This window comes from Mauremys reevesii, linkage group 3 (assembly GCF_016161935.1).
Source record: "Mauremys reevesii isolate NIE-2019 linkage group 3, ASM1616193v1, whole genome shotgun sequence".
NCBI lineage: Eukaryota > Metazoa > Chordata > Testudines > Geoemydidae > Mauremys > Mauremys reevesii.
This window is the reverse complement of record NC_052625.1, coordinates 142,745,565-142,762,331: the sequence shown is the minus strand read 5'-3', so window position 1 is coordinate 142,762,331 and position 16,767 is coordinate 142,745,565.

The following is a 16,767-nucleotide window of genomic DNA, read 5'->3' as shown; positions in this document are numbered from 1 at the left end:
GTTTATATTTCATAGTCATTCTCTGTTTGCCAATAGTTTGGAGCTATGAATATTTCTCTACTGTGTGGAACATGGTCTTTGCTGTATCAGCCACCAGTCACTGAAATTCACAAGAGTTCTAAATAACCCACGCTTGCTTTCATTCTTATTCCAGTAGGACGGGACATCAGATCATATATAAGGGTAAGTTCCTTTAAAATAATGCCAATCAAGATGAGATTGGAGTTTTAAAATTTCAGACCCCAGCTCTAATGATGCAACACATATATCCTTGGAGTGGGGAATGGAGGCAGCAGTAGAGAGCTTTTAAATTTCAGTGGCTGCAGTCTAAGAGCTGCAACAGTCATTTTCCTAATAGCAACAACAGCCCGCTCAGTCTTGGCCAGGACCTTGGGAGACCCAGTACGGTGAGAGTCAGCTGTGCTAGTTAGTTCCTTAGAGCCAGGGAGAATGACAGGGTCTATCTGTTTCTGGTAGCAGAACTGAGGCCATATGATTTAAATGCTCACCCTGATAGCCAGGGTGGGTTTTGGTGGGGCCAGGAACAGTGAAGACAAGGGGCAGTGGGGGAGAGAGATCTCAACAGAGAACAGCTGAAGCAGTGTGCCACCTGCCCCCTCTCTTTCTTCCCCCCACCCTTGCCTTCAACATTTGGAGGCTGTTTATTCTCTCTTCCCCCTTCCCACTTCCTCGTGCTACAGGGAGTGGAGAGGAGAGGGTCACATGCTGCTTCTAGGCCCTGGTTTGGGGGACCTGTTACCCCCTCTGCTGCTGTGGGGGTGGTGCTGGACTGTGAGATTGGCTCCTGTTTGGTGGTGGTGAAGCATGAGGGGAGTTGAGCCAACTTACTGTCTGGGTGAGGGAGCTGTTGCGGTGTCCCTCTTTCAGATCCACTCTTCCCTCTCAATCTAGCTGCTGGCTCTCTGGTGATGCTGGGATCTAGGCTGGCCACTAGTTCTGTGGCCTGGGGGGCGGGATTTTTCCCATATAGCAAAATGCCAAACCGCTCTGTGGGCTTTTTCACCTTCCATTCAGCATCCAGGAGGTTTGGATTTGGGGTTTGTTAAAATTGCTGCAACATGGGTAAGTCCCGGTGAAACTGGCGAGTTAGAAAGGGTCTGACTGAGGTTGTGTAAACCCATTGGGCTGCCTGGGTATTAGTCCTGGGCACTGCAATGCACAGTGAGATAGGTACACCTCTACCTGGCTCCCCTCAACTCATCTCTCCCCTATCTCCAGCATGAAGCAGGGGAGTGGGTTAGGACTGTAGCTTCCAGTCAGAGCCCCTTTGCAGGCTTGAGGTTGTAGAGGGAGCACGGCCTTCAGACCCACCTTCAGGTTTATATGGTGCCCACTATGAACTGCACTGGAATGACTCTGCCGGGTACATTGGAGTGGTTACCCCAGTTAGGTAATAATTTATAAATAAAGTTCCAACCTCCACATTTAGCCTTATTATAGAGACTGTGTCTCATTGTTTCCATGTCCATATCAAAATGCTGGCCAAACAATTATCCACAGTTTAATACCACTGAACTGTCAGTAAACTTCAGTAAAACAAAGTTGTGACTGGTAGAGTCATATTTTTAGGGTCCTCTGCAATTGCAGAGACCTTGTTATTATCCTTAGACTTCACGCATCACATTTGAATTCCTCCACAGAGGTTTAGTGTCTTTGCTCTCCCATTGCTTCATCATATTAGATTATAGAATTGGAACAATACATAACTGCTTGTTTATATATCCAGTAACATCTAGGCAATATATCATCCAGGAAAACTGTTTTTCCAGTGATGAATCACCATCTTCACACCATTATACTCTAACCCTCTACGACATTCATTATCACACCATTTTCAAATGCCAGGCTTGTGGATGTGGTAAATAAGAAGGATTAATATAATAGGAAATGTGGTAGTTAAGAGTCTAAGTACAGTTGTTTTTCATGTCTACATGCCAGTGCACATAAAACATATATCTGTGTGCATACATAAACACACAGGCTCCAATCTCTGGTCCAGCCAAGCTCTGTTCTCCCCCATCCAAGGGAGCATTATGTTGTCTACTGAAGTCAACCAGTGTGCTGGCCAGACCCTGCTCCGCAGAATGTCCCCTACATGGAAGAGGGCCAGGAGGAGGTGGAGAAGAACAGTCTGGGTCTACGCCAGCCAGTAATTCCCCCTCAACAGGTTAATGGTCCTTTTGCATTGCCATACGTGTGCAAAGGGAATTGAGCATGGGCCAAGATGTGGCCTAGTACACATAATGCATAAAAATATATTACGTGCAAAAGCCTCAGTCTGTGGTTAAGACAATACTAAGGAAGCAAGAAATTTTAACACATCAGGAAATGCAAATCATTTGATTCCAATAGCAATATTCACTCAGTGAATAGAGTAGGTTAGATAAATGTCTATCAGGGATGGTCTAGACAGTATTTGGTCCTGCCATGAAGGCAGGGGACTGGACTCAATGACTTCTCGAGGTCCCTTCCAGCCCTAGAATCTATGAATCTATGAATATCTATTTATCTGTTTTAGGGTTTTATACTGCCACTCATCACCATAGTGTCTGAAAATCAATAGTATGGAAAATCAGTGGCAATAGTAAAGTCCCTAGTGGACTGCCTGGAGACTCTGGCACTTCTCCCTTTCCTTTTGGGGTCAAAACACTGCTTGGGGAAGGGTTTTGTTTAAGTTTGTTAGTTTGTTTAGCGGGATATTGGTAGGGAGTTGGCAATAGTCGAGGGGGTTTGTATTGTGAGCATCATATATGGTGGGAAGTTTCTCTCAAAGTCCAAGGTTTTGCATTATTTTGTTAAGATGATCAGATTCTGGCTTTGCCTGACGTCCACCCTGGAAGATGTTCCTTAGCTAGACCCCCTTGACAGAGATACTTTGTCCCTAGCTCTAACTTGCTTTGTGATCTGCATTGTTTCAGAGGAGCCCAGCCATTATGGTGGTTCAGAGATCAAAATTCAGTCTTTGGTGTAGCTGGGGCTTGATCCATTAATTTATGTGCTCATAGTAGCCTAAGACATGAAGAAGGTGAGCCACTGCATTCTGTACCAGCTGGAGCCCATGCATCATCTTCACATTCAGATTCAGATCCAATGAGCTGCAGTTATCCACCCTGGAGCTGACAAATACATGGATTACTGTGGTCAGTTCATTGTCCAGGAGAAAAGGACAATTTTTCCTAACAAGCTGGAGGTGAAACAAGGCATTTTTGGAAACTGATGCTAGCTGATCATTCAAGCTTAGTAAGGCGTCAAACAGGAGTCCAAGGTTTGCACCACTTTGACAAATGGGGACTTCAGTGGTAGGTAGAGACAAACTGAGACAATGTTTTGTCCAGGTCTTTGAAGCATTTCCCTTTTCTGACCAGCATCACTTCTGTCTTGCCACAGTTCAGTTTAAACCAGCTGCTCTACTTCCAAGAGTTAATTTCTTGTAGGCATTCTGACATTTTAATAGTGTTGGTGGGTGCATTAGTTGGGAATGAGATATACAGCTGAGTACCATTGGCATACTGTTGGCAGGTAAGCCCATAATGTCTCACTACTTCTCCAAGTGGCCTCATGTAGATATTCATGAGAAGCAGAGAGACTATAGATCCTTGTGGGACCTCGTAGGTGAAGCCCCTTGGGGAGGATGAGCAGTTACCTATCACCACTCTCTGAGCATTGCTAGTTTCTTATTATGGTTTCAGAAAAATTCCCACTGACTTCACTGGGCATTTTGACTACCATAGAACTGCAGGATTAGACACAATGCATATTAAAGTAATATATTTTGTAGTAAAAAAAATGGGCCAAACCTGTAGCTGTCATGCATTGCTATCAGAACCTGAAATTTGTATTTTCTCATTCTTTTGTTTAAATTTGCAACTTGGCTGTATCAATTTTTTTCTCAAAACAGAAAAGAAAAATATGAATTTGCAGTGTTATAAATACGTTTTGCATAACTCCTTGGGCTAAAGCCATCCCTGCTGTGTCCTCATTGACTTAAATCGTATACATTTTGCCCCGTATATTTCAGCTGCAGCAGTCTATAGATATAATAACTCCAGGCAGCAGGATGATATGGCAAGAATGATGTGAGAAACTGATCCTTGATCTTTAATCCAGTTAAAATCCCTGTCTCATCCCCTACAAACTCAGAGCACGATCTGAGTACAGTACAGTAAAATGATGTACTTGGCATCTATCTTGGACCACGCAACAGAAGTAGAAGATGAATGAGTAAAACGGGAAATGGCTCATAGCTAATTTGCAAGGCATACAATGCTGCATGTTATGCCAGAATAACAAATGTGGCTGGCAGGTTGGCATGTGTCTTTGCAGTGACCTGAGTTATGTGAGAGCCGAGGGTTTTTTCCTCTGGGCTAATGGTGAGTGAGCAGCACACTGTGGCTGCGCTCCTTATGGAGCTGGAAGGCAGGTTCAGCAGGCCATTTCTACCATCCAGAGGCAGCCCGCACTGGGTGAAAGAAAGAACAGAGTGGATTTGAGACAGCAGACAAACTTTGCAAAGGCGCCCCAAAAGCAGCCAAGATGTTTTAAAAAATTTTATTCCTAATACCCACTATGATCCTCCATGACTCAAAACTTCATTACCTGGAACCACTGTTTGGAGGTAGCTTCATTCCCCAGCCTGGGCCACTTTTACCAAAGTGATGAAGACAAGATGCAAGCTTCTGAATGACTAAGGGCCCTGAACATTCTAAAGTGTCTGATTCTGCTTTCAGTCACATCAGCAAAAATCTGAAATAGCACACCGAAGTCAGGTGAGTTTGAAGCCAGTGTAAGTGAGATCAGAACTGGGCCCCAAGTTGTTAATAGTAAAACATCAGGGATATGAATGTGGATTGTTGGGTTGAATCCAAGATGCAAACAGGGATTGAGGAGAGCTGTGGTGTGCACATGACATCTCAATTCAGATCTGAGCAAGTTCCTTCCTGAGATTTTTCCCAACAGTCTTATTGGTTTAAAATAAGTCTAAAGGTTTGAGAATAGATAGTTTTAAAATGGCTTGATATTATTTGTACTCCTCTGGTGTCTAAAGGCCATAGCAGAAATCAGGGCCTCATTGTAATAGGTGCTGTAAAAACGTATAGTAAGAGACACTTGTTGGCCCAAAGAGTTGAGATAATCTAGACAGACAAAACAGCAAAGAGTCCTGTGGCACCTTATAGACTAACAGACGTTTTGCAGCATGAGCTTTCGTGGGTGAATACCCACTTCGTCGGATGCAAGTGGTGGAAATTTCCAGGGGCAGGTAAATATAAGCAAGCAAGAAGCAAGCTAGAGATAACAAGGTTAGATCAATCAGGGAGGATGAGGCCCTGTTCTAGCAGTTGAGGTGTGAAAACCAAGGGAGGAGAAACTGGTTCTGTAATTGGCAAGCCATTCACAGTCTTTGTTTAATCCTGAGCTGATGGTGTCAAATTTGCAAATCTGCTTTTACAGAACCAGACTAACACGGCTACCTCTCTGATACTAGACAGACAAAGTGTGTGAAGGGAAACAGAGGCACAGAATGGTGAAGTGATTTGCCCAAAAGTCACACAGCAGGTCAGTAGCCTCCTGAATCTCAATCCAGTGCTCTATCCTCTGGACCATACTTCCTGGCCATGTTAGAAATTAGTAAATCAGGGTAACAAATAAGATGCAACACAAATCAAGTTCTGACTCTGGCTGACAGTTCTAGTCATCTGCAGCAGCTCAGGGACTTGTTTTACATGGTTATAGGGAAAGGATGGATATGCCGAACAGCATCATGAGTTCTTTATTGTTCCCACTGAAACCAGCTGTCTGGGGTGGGCACACTTGCCATGCAGGGAAAAGAAACTGCTATTGCATAAAACTATTTTAATGGCACTAATATATTTTTTTTAATGTTTGAAAAAAGTCACTATTAAACCAGAATGATCAAATTAGTCTATTGTAACTTTAACCCACTATGAAACAGAATATAAAAAAGATAAAGGGACCAAAAGCCTTTCCTTGTGACACAAGGGAGTATGTATGAGAGAGACAAAGAGAGACAGCGTGAAAGAGAGAAGAGAAGAGGGGATAAAGATACTTGAAAAGCTTTTCCTCATGCCTTTTGTTTAAAAGGGAACTGCATGTTTGCATGTGGTTAATTTCTGTCTCTTTGGAGGGGCTTTAAAAGGATTTGTTATTTAAAGTCCCATTGTCAGTTTTTATTGGAAACGCTCTAATTTTGTTATGTGCCAGGATATCATTTGAAAACCCTTTCAACGCTCTTTTGCAAATGTCAATCAAGCTTTAGATTTCTTTCCAGCATCAAGGCCTTCTACAAATAGTCCCCTCCATGGAAGCACTCTGGGGCCAGGAATGAAAGTCTTTGATTCCTAGAAGCTGATACATGGACTGATGGGATAGAGACAGAAATGAGCCTGATGGCAACCTTGTTGCAAGAAGAGACTGTGAATTTTACCCTGGAAATTAGGTTGTACGAGGCAAACCCCTAACATCAAACCAGTTTTGCTTATGCCTTTTACTGCACTTGTTAATGAAGGTCTTATGAGGACAAATAGTTGCCAGCTCATCTTGAAAAAGCAAAGTCTGAGTCATTATAGGACTGGTGTGGACAGTTGCACAATCTTTACCAATATCAGGGTCACAGAACTGCAGCTGTTCTGCTATACAGGCAGAAAAATCTTCGGTGTCATTTTCTGGTGTTTAACCTCAAGTGTGAAATAGCTACTACACTCCAGGGACTGTCCCTTAGGGGTTATGCTGAATTCCTCTGTGATGCAGAGAAATTGAAGATTAATGTGTTGATAAAATTAGAGCAGTGCAGAGGGCAGAAATTCCATTTCATGAAGGATTTCAGGATTTCAGGATTTGTCTTTGTTCCAATTAGCAATTAAACCTGTACATTTTTAAATTCTCCACAACAAGGAAATCATTCTGGGTTGATGGAAACACTTTGTTTTGACAAAACTGTTTAGTTTCCATTTTGTTTTTTATTTTACATGACAATATAAAATACAAAATGAGCAAAAACAGATTTGAGACAGACATTTCAAAACACAAATTGAAATTCTTCATTTCGAAAATGCCAAAATGGGATGCTTTGACATTGTCAGAACTCTGTGTAACCCCCATGTGGAGGTTGCCAGCTCCTGGAACTCCACACTGAACTTGTAGGGGGCCCTACAACTATAATGGCCACCAGAGCCCTCCAATGTCATTTCCTAGGATGTTTAGGGATGGGAACAAAAGGAACTCGAACTCCCACCCCACCCCAGCAAGGGGACAGCCTAACTTTAAGCAGAGAAGGTTTACTTTCAGATTTTCATTTGGAAGCTGAGAAAGAAACAGCACGGTTCAGGGAGTCCCTGCCAAACTCCCACTCCCCCCTAAAGGAGTTTTGCACAGCTGAAAGATCGAGCTGCATAGATCAGGCAGTTCCAGCACTGCCGTGACCAGCATTCAGCCTAGAGACCCCCAATCTGGCAATGGCTACCAAGAGCCAGCCAAAACCCCAGGAGGATCTCAGACCAGGGACCCGTAAGCCTGGTTGGAGTCAGGAGAACACCCTCCCCCATAGAGGGTGAAGAGAAAGTAAAGGGACTTTTATTTAAGTCAGCCAATGCCAGAGTGCTATGACACTTCACTTGAAACCTCAACCTATCAAATATCTTGGGGAGTTGGGGGTTGGAGGGTTGTTGAGTGTTAAGAAGTGGAGAACTAGATTATTTATAAATGTATTAGTTAACCTTAACCCTTCACTTACCCAGAGCCTATTTTCCTGTTCCCTGAAAAGTCACCCCCTTTGTTACAGTATTATTTTAGTTGTGTCATGCCTTTGTTGGGAGTTATTTACTCTACTGTTCCTGTATACGGGGCTTTATGCCCCTTGTCAGCTAGTAATATTAATTTTCTCAAGGGACAGCACCCCTGTGTATATGGCACAGGAAGGATATGCCAGGGCTGGAGGCACCAGGCACCAGAAAAGAACCCAAGTCCCAACCCACATGAGAAGAAGGGAGAAGCCTTTCCAAATACTGGTGATAGCAAGCACCCCGGAGAGAGAAGGGAGGAGACTTAAGCCACAGCTCAGGGGAGGGGCCATATTCAAAATGAAATTTTGGAAAAATCAACATGATTTTGCAACGCATTTTGATATCAATGGCACTGCATTCTCCAATGGAAAATGGTTTCACTGAAGTTTTTCTGACCAGCTCTAGCTGATAGCTATTGATATGTAACTAATTAACATTAGTATTTTTCCTTGTTTTACAACCAAATTAATCAAATAATTACCCTTAATTATTTAATCTGAACAGGCTGCAATCTTCCAAGAAGGTCTTCAAGGCAATTGTTCCTGAGCTGCTGGATGCTGATGTCTGTGGTCTAGAGGCAAATACTCTAGAAGAGATAAAATTGATTACGGACAGATTCGCAGAGTCTGCAGAACAGTATGGGCTGACAATCAATCTGAAAAAGACAGAGGTCAGGGAAACCCTACATGAAAGCAAAACTCAACATCAGCAAGATACAGCTGAATGCTGTTCAGATGTCTGCTAGCTTGGTAATATGTCACTGAGTGATGTTACTATAGACAAGGAGCTGACAAGTCATATCAACAAAGCTAGTTCATCATTTGGCAGACTATCAGGCAGAGTCTGGCAGTGACATGGTATTAAGCTTCAAACCAAGTTAAAAGTCTATAAAGCAATTGTGAGTGTATGAGTGTGAGACCTGGACCTGCTACAGGCATCATGTTAAGCTTCTAGGTATGTTCCATTTACGACATCTGCATTCCATATTCTGTATCAAATGGCCTGATAAAGTTACCAATAATGCGATTCTGGAACGTAGGGGACTGAAGCCATACTTATTGCATCACAGTTATGCAGGGCTGGTCACATGTTGATGTTTGCCATACAGCAACTGCATTGGCATTCTCAAACTGAAAGTGGGCAACCACTCACAAGGCAGCCAGAAGAAACATTTCAAGGACACACTGAAGCATAATGTGAAACAGTGCAACATTGATGTTGACAGCTCAGAGGCATCAGCAACAGATAGATCCCGCTAGCAAGCAGTAGTCAATAATGGGGTCACCTTGTTTGAGATTAACTGTCCGATGGATCTTGAGGCACAGAGGATGAGTCATAAACAATGGCAGATGCAGCAGGCACAGACTGTAATCCCTTCCTCTGCACTGAGCCACCTATGCACTTCCTGCAGAAAGGACTGCCACTTCCACATCGGTCTTTTTAGCCACAACCGTATTCACAAGACATAAAACCATCATCACAAAGGACAACCACAACAATTTGATGTGTCTCAGAATCATCAGTGGGTAGCTGAATCAGGAACAGCTGCAGTCTGAAGCAGGGCTTGGCTAGCATGGAAACGGGGACAGGCTAGAGTAGGAGTAGGCCAAATCTGGAGAGGAAGCAGGAGCAAGGGTCAGCTGGAGCAGGAGTGGAGGCAGCCTGTCAGAACTACTAGGTAATATGAATTCCCCTCAGCCTGGTAGTGACATTGAGCAGACTGGAGACACTGCTTCCCATGTATGCCAGTGGTGTGTGATCTATGTATGCATTGCATGCCCAACTGGCTTTGTGTTGTCCAGTTGGGTCCAGTCTGGAAGACAAGTCCATCTGGCTAGAGATAACCCGTACCTGCTGATAGTGGGGGGGGGGGGGCAGAGTGAGGGAAGTGGCTTCAGCAAATGTTACTGAACGTGTTCAGTCTGTGTGAGCATGCTCAGTACAAGCCAAGCAGCAACTCGGGGTGGGGTGGGTGAACACATGACCCTGTGTGCCCTTCCATGTTGCCTGTACATCTGGCCCCTTAATGTGCATGAGGAACAAAATGATATCCTCCGCCCAGTGGGACCTTGCATGCGCCATACGTGTGAGGTCACACTGCATGGAGGACACCATTTTATAGAACAAAATGATGTCTCCTACACCACATCTCAGGATAAAAGAAAATCTAAACCAGAAATATGGACAGGGGAAGGGTTAGGCAACCAAACAAGAATATTCAGAGTTGGCTGCAGGCAGTGGTCTCAGTGTGAGGACCACTTTGATTTAATGTCTTCACTAATGACCTGCAAGAGGAAATAAGCAGCCCATGAATGACACGGATGATTCTAAATTGGGAGGAGGTGCAACCATAAATCAGGATACCGAAATAATACAAAATTACCTACTGAGATTAGTAACATTGACAGAAAAACAACAAAATGTGTTTCCACTTGGAAATATGCAAATATACCTAAGGAAAAATAATCCAAGTCCCATGTACTCAATGAGAAACTGCTAGTAGAAATTATTGAGAAAGACTTAATGGTAACAGTGGACTGCAAATTATATGGATGTGTAATACAATATAACTAAGAACGCTAATGCAATTTTAGGATATGGTCACTTTGACATGACTCAGAAGAGGCAAGTCTACCCACTATGTAGTTCCAGAACAAACATAGCTGGAATATTACATTCAGTTCTAGTCTGCTACAACAAACTGGAAAAAAGTTCTGAGAAGAGCAACAAAAATGATTAGGTATCTGGAGGGACTGATTTATAAGGGAAGCTTTAAAAAGCTCAATATATATATATAACAAAACTCATGGCAGTACATGCTACAGTGTGTTTATATACTTGAAAGGTGTAGACTCCAAGAAGGAAGAGGCATAATTTAGAGTGATACATGGAGGTATAACTACCAAGTAGGACAAATGGACCCATATTACAAATGTGAAAATGTAGGCTGAATATCAGGAAAAACTTTCAAGAGGTGTTTAGCTGTAGAACAGTCTCCCAAGGGAAATGGAGGGAGTCCAATCACTTATGATTTTTAAAACTTGACTGGGCAAAACACTAGAAAATGTACCAGAGGGAACAATACCACACTGGCAGAGAGATGGAATGGATGATCTAATAGGTCTTTTCCATCTCTAACCTCTATAATTCTGTGGTTTCTCAGTGTACAGCACTGTTACAAAAGGAGTTAAAAAAAATTGAAGGAAAAGTATTAGATGAGTAAAAGCCCACAGAAAACGGTGTTTTGACCTGTCTCTCTTTGTGTCGTAAAAAGGTTGCTTTCACTGCACTGTTTCCTATTAAGAGAGATTTTATCCCCACACCCTTAAAATTTGTCTAACTAGTTTACCTGTTTCCATTTATAAAAGCAGAAAATAGCCACTCAGGAGTAGTGGGGCTTCAGAGAAGGATGCAGCTCTCATGATTTTAAGCAGCACCAAACCGTGGGTCATTCAGAAGAAGAAAACCTTATTACTGGTTGTTGGAGTGGATTTCTTTTTAATAACAATAAAAAATCAGGAAAAGAAAAAGACAGGTGCATACGTATGTGCATATACTTATCGACTGTGCTCTCTTTTCGCATGCCCTGCTTCACTAATGACACAAGCCTCAACATCTGTTTGTCTACATATCCCATAAATATGTCTATGCTCCATATCGCTCCTTATAGGTGGAATACCTCCTCCTGAGCTGGGCTGCAAGTCCACACCCTTCTCTGCATTCAAGTACCTGTTGAAGACATACTTCTACTACGTTGTCTACAGAAGATTAACTAGTTGATACAAGGGCAGCTCTATCTTTACATAAAAATAAAAATATGGTAAAAGTAATACAATCATTCTGAATGATCAGATCGTGACCAATCATCCCCTGAGCACTTTACTTTTATGTTGTAACCATTTCCTCTGCTCTGTCTGTTTGCATTTTTAGTTTAAGTTCTTCAAGGCAGGGACTGTGCCTTCTTTTGTGTTTGTACAGTGCATAGCACATTATGAGGTCTCCTGGAAACAAATAATAATAACATGCATCTGATGAAGTGGGTATTCACCCACGAAAGCTTATGCTTCAATACATCTGTTAATCTTTAAGATGTCACGTGACTCTTTGTTGCCAATAACATAGTGTGTGTGTGTGTGTGTGTGTGAGAGGGCTGGCTCCAGCTTTTTTGCCACCCTAAGTGGTGAAGAAAACAAACAAACCAATTGAGCTGCCACCGAAGTGCCGCCAAAGATGAAGCGAGCGAGTGAAGGACCCGCCGCCGAAGACCGAACCAGAGCAATTGACCTGCCGCCGAAGTCTGAAGTGGAGCGACTGACCTGCCGCCGAAGTGCCGCCAAGACTGAAGTGGAGCAATTGAGTTGCCACCGCTGAAGTGCCGTCGCAGACCCAGACGTGCTGCCCCAACAATGGATGGACGTCCTGCCCCTTTGCTTCCTTCGCTGGTGCCTGGAGCCGGCCCTGGTGTGTGTGTGTGTGTGTACACACACATATGGTACGTCTGATTTTCAGAGAAGCAGAGCACTCACAGGTCCAACTGATTTCAGTGAGACTCGTAAGTGCTCAGCACTGCTGTAAATCGAGCACAGCCATTAAGATTTTCAACTCCCCTGCCCCCAGGGGATTTGGATGACTGATTCCAATTCATCTTTACTGCGAAATGGATGGCTAAACCCCTTAGAGGCTTTGACAGTCTCAGTCAACATATGCATACTGATGGCAGACAGACTGCTATGTTATCCAAGGGAACAGGAAAGCATCATTACTTTTAAAAGCTGTAATAGAAACAGATTTCACATGCAAACGTGTAATACAAGAAGCTAGCATTAACTTCCATCCCATCATGAACTGTCTGTCTTATGATTTTATATTGCTGCCAATCACCGTAGTATCTGAGTGTCCCTAGTGGTTTTCATGGAGTTTCTGGCATTTGTCCTTGTTTGGGAACAAAACTGTGGTTGGGGTAATAATAATTGGAGATATACCAACCTCCTAGAACTGGAAAGGACCTTGAAAGGTCATCAAGTCCAGCCCCCCCTGTCTTCACTAGCAGGACCAAATGCTGATTTTTGCCCCAGACCCCTAAGTGGCCCCCTCAAGGATTGAACTCACAACCCTGGGTTTAAGCAGGCCAATGCTCAAACCACTGAGCCATCTCTCCCCCCTTAGGACCTTCTATCTATTTTTAATTTTGATGTTTTGTATTATTTTATTTGTTGGCTGGAGGGAACAAGGAGTGGTTAGAAAGTTGGGAGTGGAGGGGTTTTTCATATTGTGAGCAACACTTAGGGTGGAAAGACTTCCTCAAAGAGGAAGGTTTTGCAACATTTCCTACCGAGGGTCAGGCTCACAACGCTATCATTCCAGGCTCCGATTTTAAACTACTGTATGTATTTATGACAGTGCCCAAGGGCTTATGTTGGGAGGGCCTTTCAATTAGACATAGATGAAAGTTCTTTACAAACTTTACTAACTGCATAGACTTCAGATATGCAAGAATAGCTTTGCCCATCATTGCAATTCAGCCAGCCCTGCCATGAGAGGCTGCAACTGTTTAACTGTGTACAGCTACACTTCACAGCAATGAATGCCATATCCAGTGGAAACTGATGGGGATAGATAGAATGTAGTTATTCAAGTTAGAACAATGGCCAGGATGCTTTGGCTAATGCCCTAAACCTATAGAAGTGCCTGGGAATATTTAACTCGTAGGAAACTGGCCAGTGCTTAAGGGGATGTCCTCTAAAGCATGGATAATTTCCAGGGCTGAATCAAAACTAACAAGGGATGCACTGTCAAAGAGCAGGAAACTTCTGTGGCTGCTGAGAGGAGGGTAAGGGCACCTGAGGTTGATTTGAGCCCTGATTTGCTCCACTTCTCCTTTGCCAGGGATCAATCCCTCTTGACCTGGCTAGCTCCTTTAGTGGACAGCTGCCTCCTGCAAATGCCAGCTCCTCACCCGAGTTCAGGAAACAGCAGGGGATGGTTGGCAAGCACCTGCAGCAGTATGCACAGGAAGGGATTTCCCAGAAGAGAGCAAGGTGGCCCTTGTGTTGCCTGTGGAAGAGCAGACAGCACATTGTGGGAAGAGTGACGCCCTTTAGATGTCAACAGTGGTGGTGAAGAAAGGACTAGAGAGGAAGGAAGGAAGGAGGAGGAAGGAACTGTACAATAGGGAATCGCTACTAGTGCTGGGGGACAAGGGTCCCAATTTACCTCAGAAATTTACTAAGAAAAAGTAAGATGTGTCTCATGGTCCATGTGGTGAATGACCATAAGGGGTCACCAGGACTTTGGTTGTATGTCTTATCTGAAATTTAGCACCCTCTAGCACCCAGTGCTCCTAAAAAACTGGGTCACTATTGACTCGGGGGGAAGAGAGACACCTACTGACTAAACAACACTACTTCCTGCAGCACCAAGGCTTTTCCCTCCAATGTGTCCCATCTAAATTCTGACTCAGCCCAACTCCGTTCAGCTTGTGAGATCGAACAGCTTCACAGTCTGAGGTAGCCAAAGTGTAGCTTTAAAAGTACGTAGACTGCTTTACATATCCATGTTGCTGATTTTGGTTTTTTTTAACTGTGCCACAACACACATTCAAAAATCAAAGCTTGAACATTTGGTGGGAATGTCATAATTCCTTAGCTCTTTTGATCCATGAAATGATGGTGATGCTCTACGTCAGTTTTGAGCGTGGCTTTGCTAATACAGTTTAAGAGTCTGCTCTTGGGCTCAGAGCTGTAGCCTCAGCTACAGTATAAATGGTGAAGTAAAGGACATGGTAGAAGAGAAAACAATGATAAAGCTGGAATTTTCAGCAACAAAAGAACTACAAAAGACCTTCACTATAGGTTAAGATATCATAGGGACATCTGATCTTTTTTTTTCTTTGTCTAGGAAAGCCAACACACACCCATATACCTATATAGATTAGTCAATGGGAAGTTAAAAATACATTCAAATTTCAATGGCCAGGAAGTTTTAAATATTTACATGCAACCACCTTTCCAATTCAACTGGAAAAGGAAATACACTGATGCCCACATGACCTTTAACATCCTCTTGTTTCCTCTAGTGAGTTGTTGGCCAGTGCACATAAGACTTCCATCCCATTAAGGGGCCATTTTGCAAACAAAACTATAAATCTGAATATACCCTAGTTCCAGGGCCACCCAGAGGATTCAGGGGGCCTGGGGCAAAGCAATTTTGGGGACTCCTTCCATAAAAAAAAAGTTGCAATATTATAGAATACTATATTCTCGTTGGGGCCCCTGTGGGGCCCAGGGCCTGGGGCAAATTGCCCCACTTGCTTCCCTCTCTGGGCGGCCCTGCCTAGTTCTGAATTCAAGAACGCTATGTTTGTGGTTAGTCTGGGTTGGAGTAAGACTCTAGTGTATAATTACCTAGCCCTGGAGTTTTTACTGCTCTTTCTTAACATACTCATTGTTCAACCCCCTTTTCATTTGCTGCTGATTGTTATTGTTCTGCAAAATATCCTGTAGTCAGATTTGTGCTGCTTGACTTTTGGATTCCTGAAATCCCTCCTGTAAAACACAAGAAAAAGAAATCTTGCAAGATCTGAAAGAACAAAAGTAACGAGCTGGTGATTCTGTATTCTGTATACAGTCCTATTGCTTTTATTGACTTCAAGGATATGTTCTCTTTCAGAGAGCAGGACTGTGGTCTTTAAATTAGGATTTCAAGGAACACTGCTCTTATAAATTAATAAAATGTATGAGTCATCGCAATGTTGTGTTTGAGCCAAGATGCAGCTATCAGCCTAGCATAACATTTCAGTATCCGTCCAAAATACAACATTAGCACACTAGTCCTGGGAGGTAAACCATCTGAAGGTTACAACAGGTGCTTCTGTTATAACAGGGGTGATTCTGGTGTTTTATTGATGCCCAGTATGTACAGTGTGTTAGCCTTAGAACAGAGAGAGAGAGAGAGAGCTATAGAACAAAGAGCTTTACAAAGAATATTGGAGTACAGCTGATCAAATACTGTTCAATTAATATAGTCAATGAAGTTCAGAATTTTTTCAAATCAATTATTTAATAACTAAAATCAAACTATTCATCCAGCTACAGAACTGGGCTTCTTGTCTACAAATATGTCTGCAGATAATTTATTCAATGATTTTTTCATGATATTGTTCAATCCCATTTTTTGACAAATATTTTATTTTTCATTCCAGGCCCAGCTTCCCTATGATTTCGTAGAGATTAGCACTATAGTCACTTGAGAGAGAGAGAGAGAGAGAACACTTTAACCTAGTCATTTGTATGCTCAGGAATAGGACTGACGTTTGAAACAATCTGGCGTTTTTGCAACACAATGAACCTGATTGGTAAGTCAAGAGTAAAGGAGGGAAATTAAGTGCGACTGCAGAACTTGATGAAAGATATACAAATATGGGTGCTGTTCACGAGTCGAGAATTACTGTGGGTGTCAATTAACCCCACAGATCACAGGGTTTATTAGGCTGAATTATTTATCCTGAAGATAAAACACTGGAAGAAAGAAAGAAAGATAATTAAACAGCACAGGCTTGCACAGATTTTAGGCAGCAAACCAAGTTTCCGAACAATTTAATTTATTAGGGGCCTAAATTGTACTAGATTATCAAATCAAGTGGAATAGTGGAAGGCAGTGCATTTTACGTTCAGTGCCTAGAATGTAATAAGTGTGTTATTTCATTCATGCCATGTCACAGCTTGAGTTATAAAGAGAAGGGTATGTTTCCTCTGAAGGATAATTTTCCATTTTTTATCCATTTTCAAAGGCTGTCAAACAGCTGTCATGAGCAAAATGTTGCCAGTTTATCACTGAAGCTTGAAACCTGTTAAATGTGAGCATAAAGTGGTGCACTACTTATAGACCCAATACAATGGGAGGAGGCTTAGCTGTTTGAAGTCTGTCTTTGTGGAGATTATAGCTGGGCAGA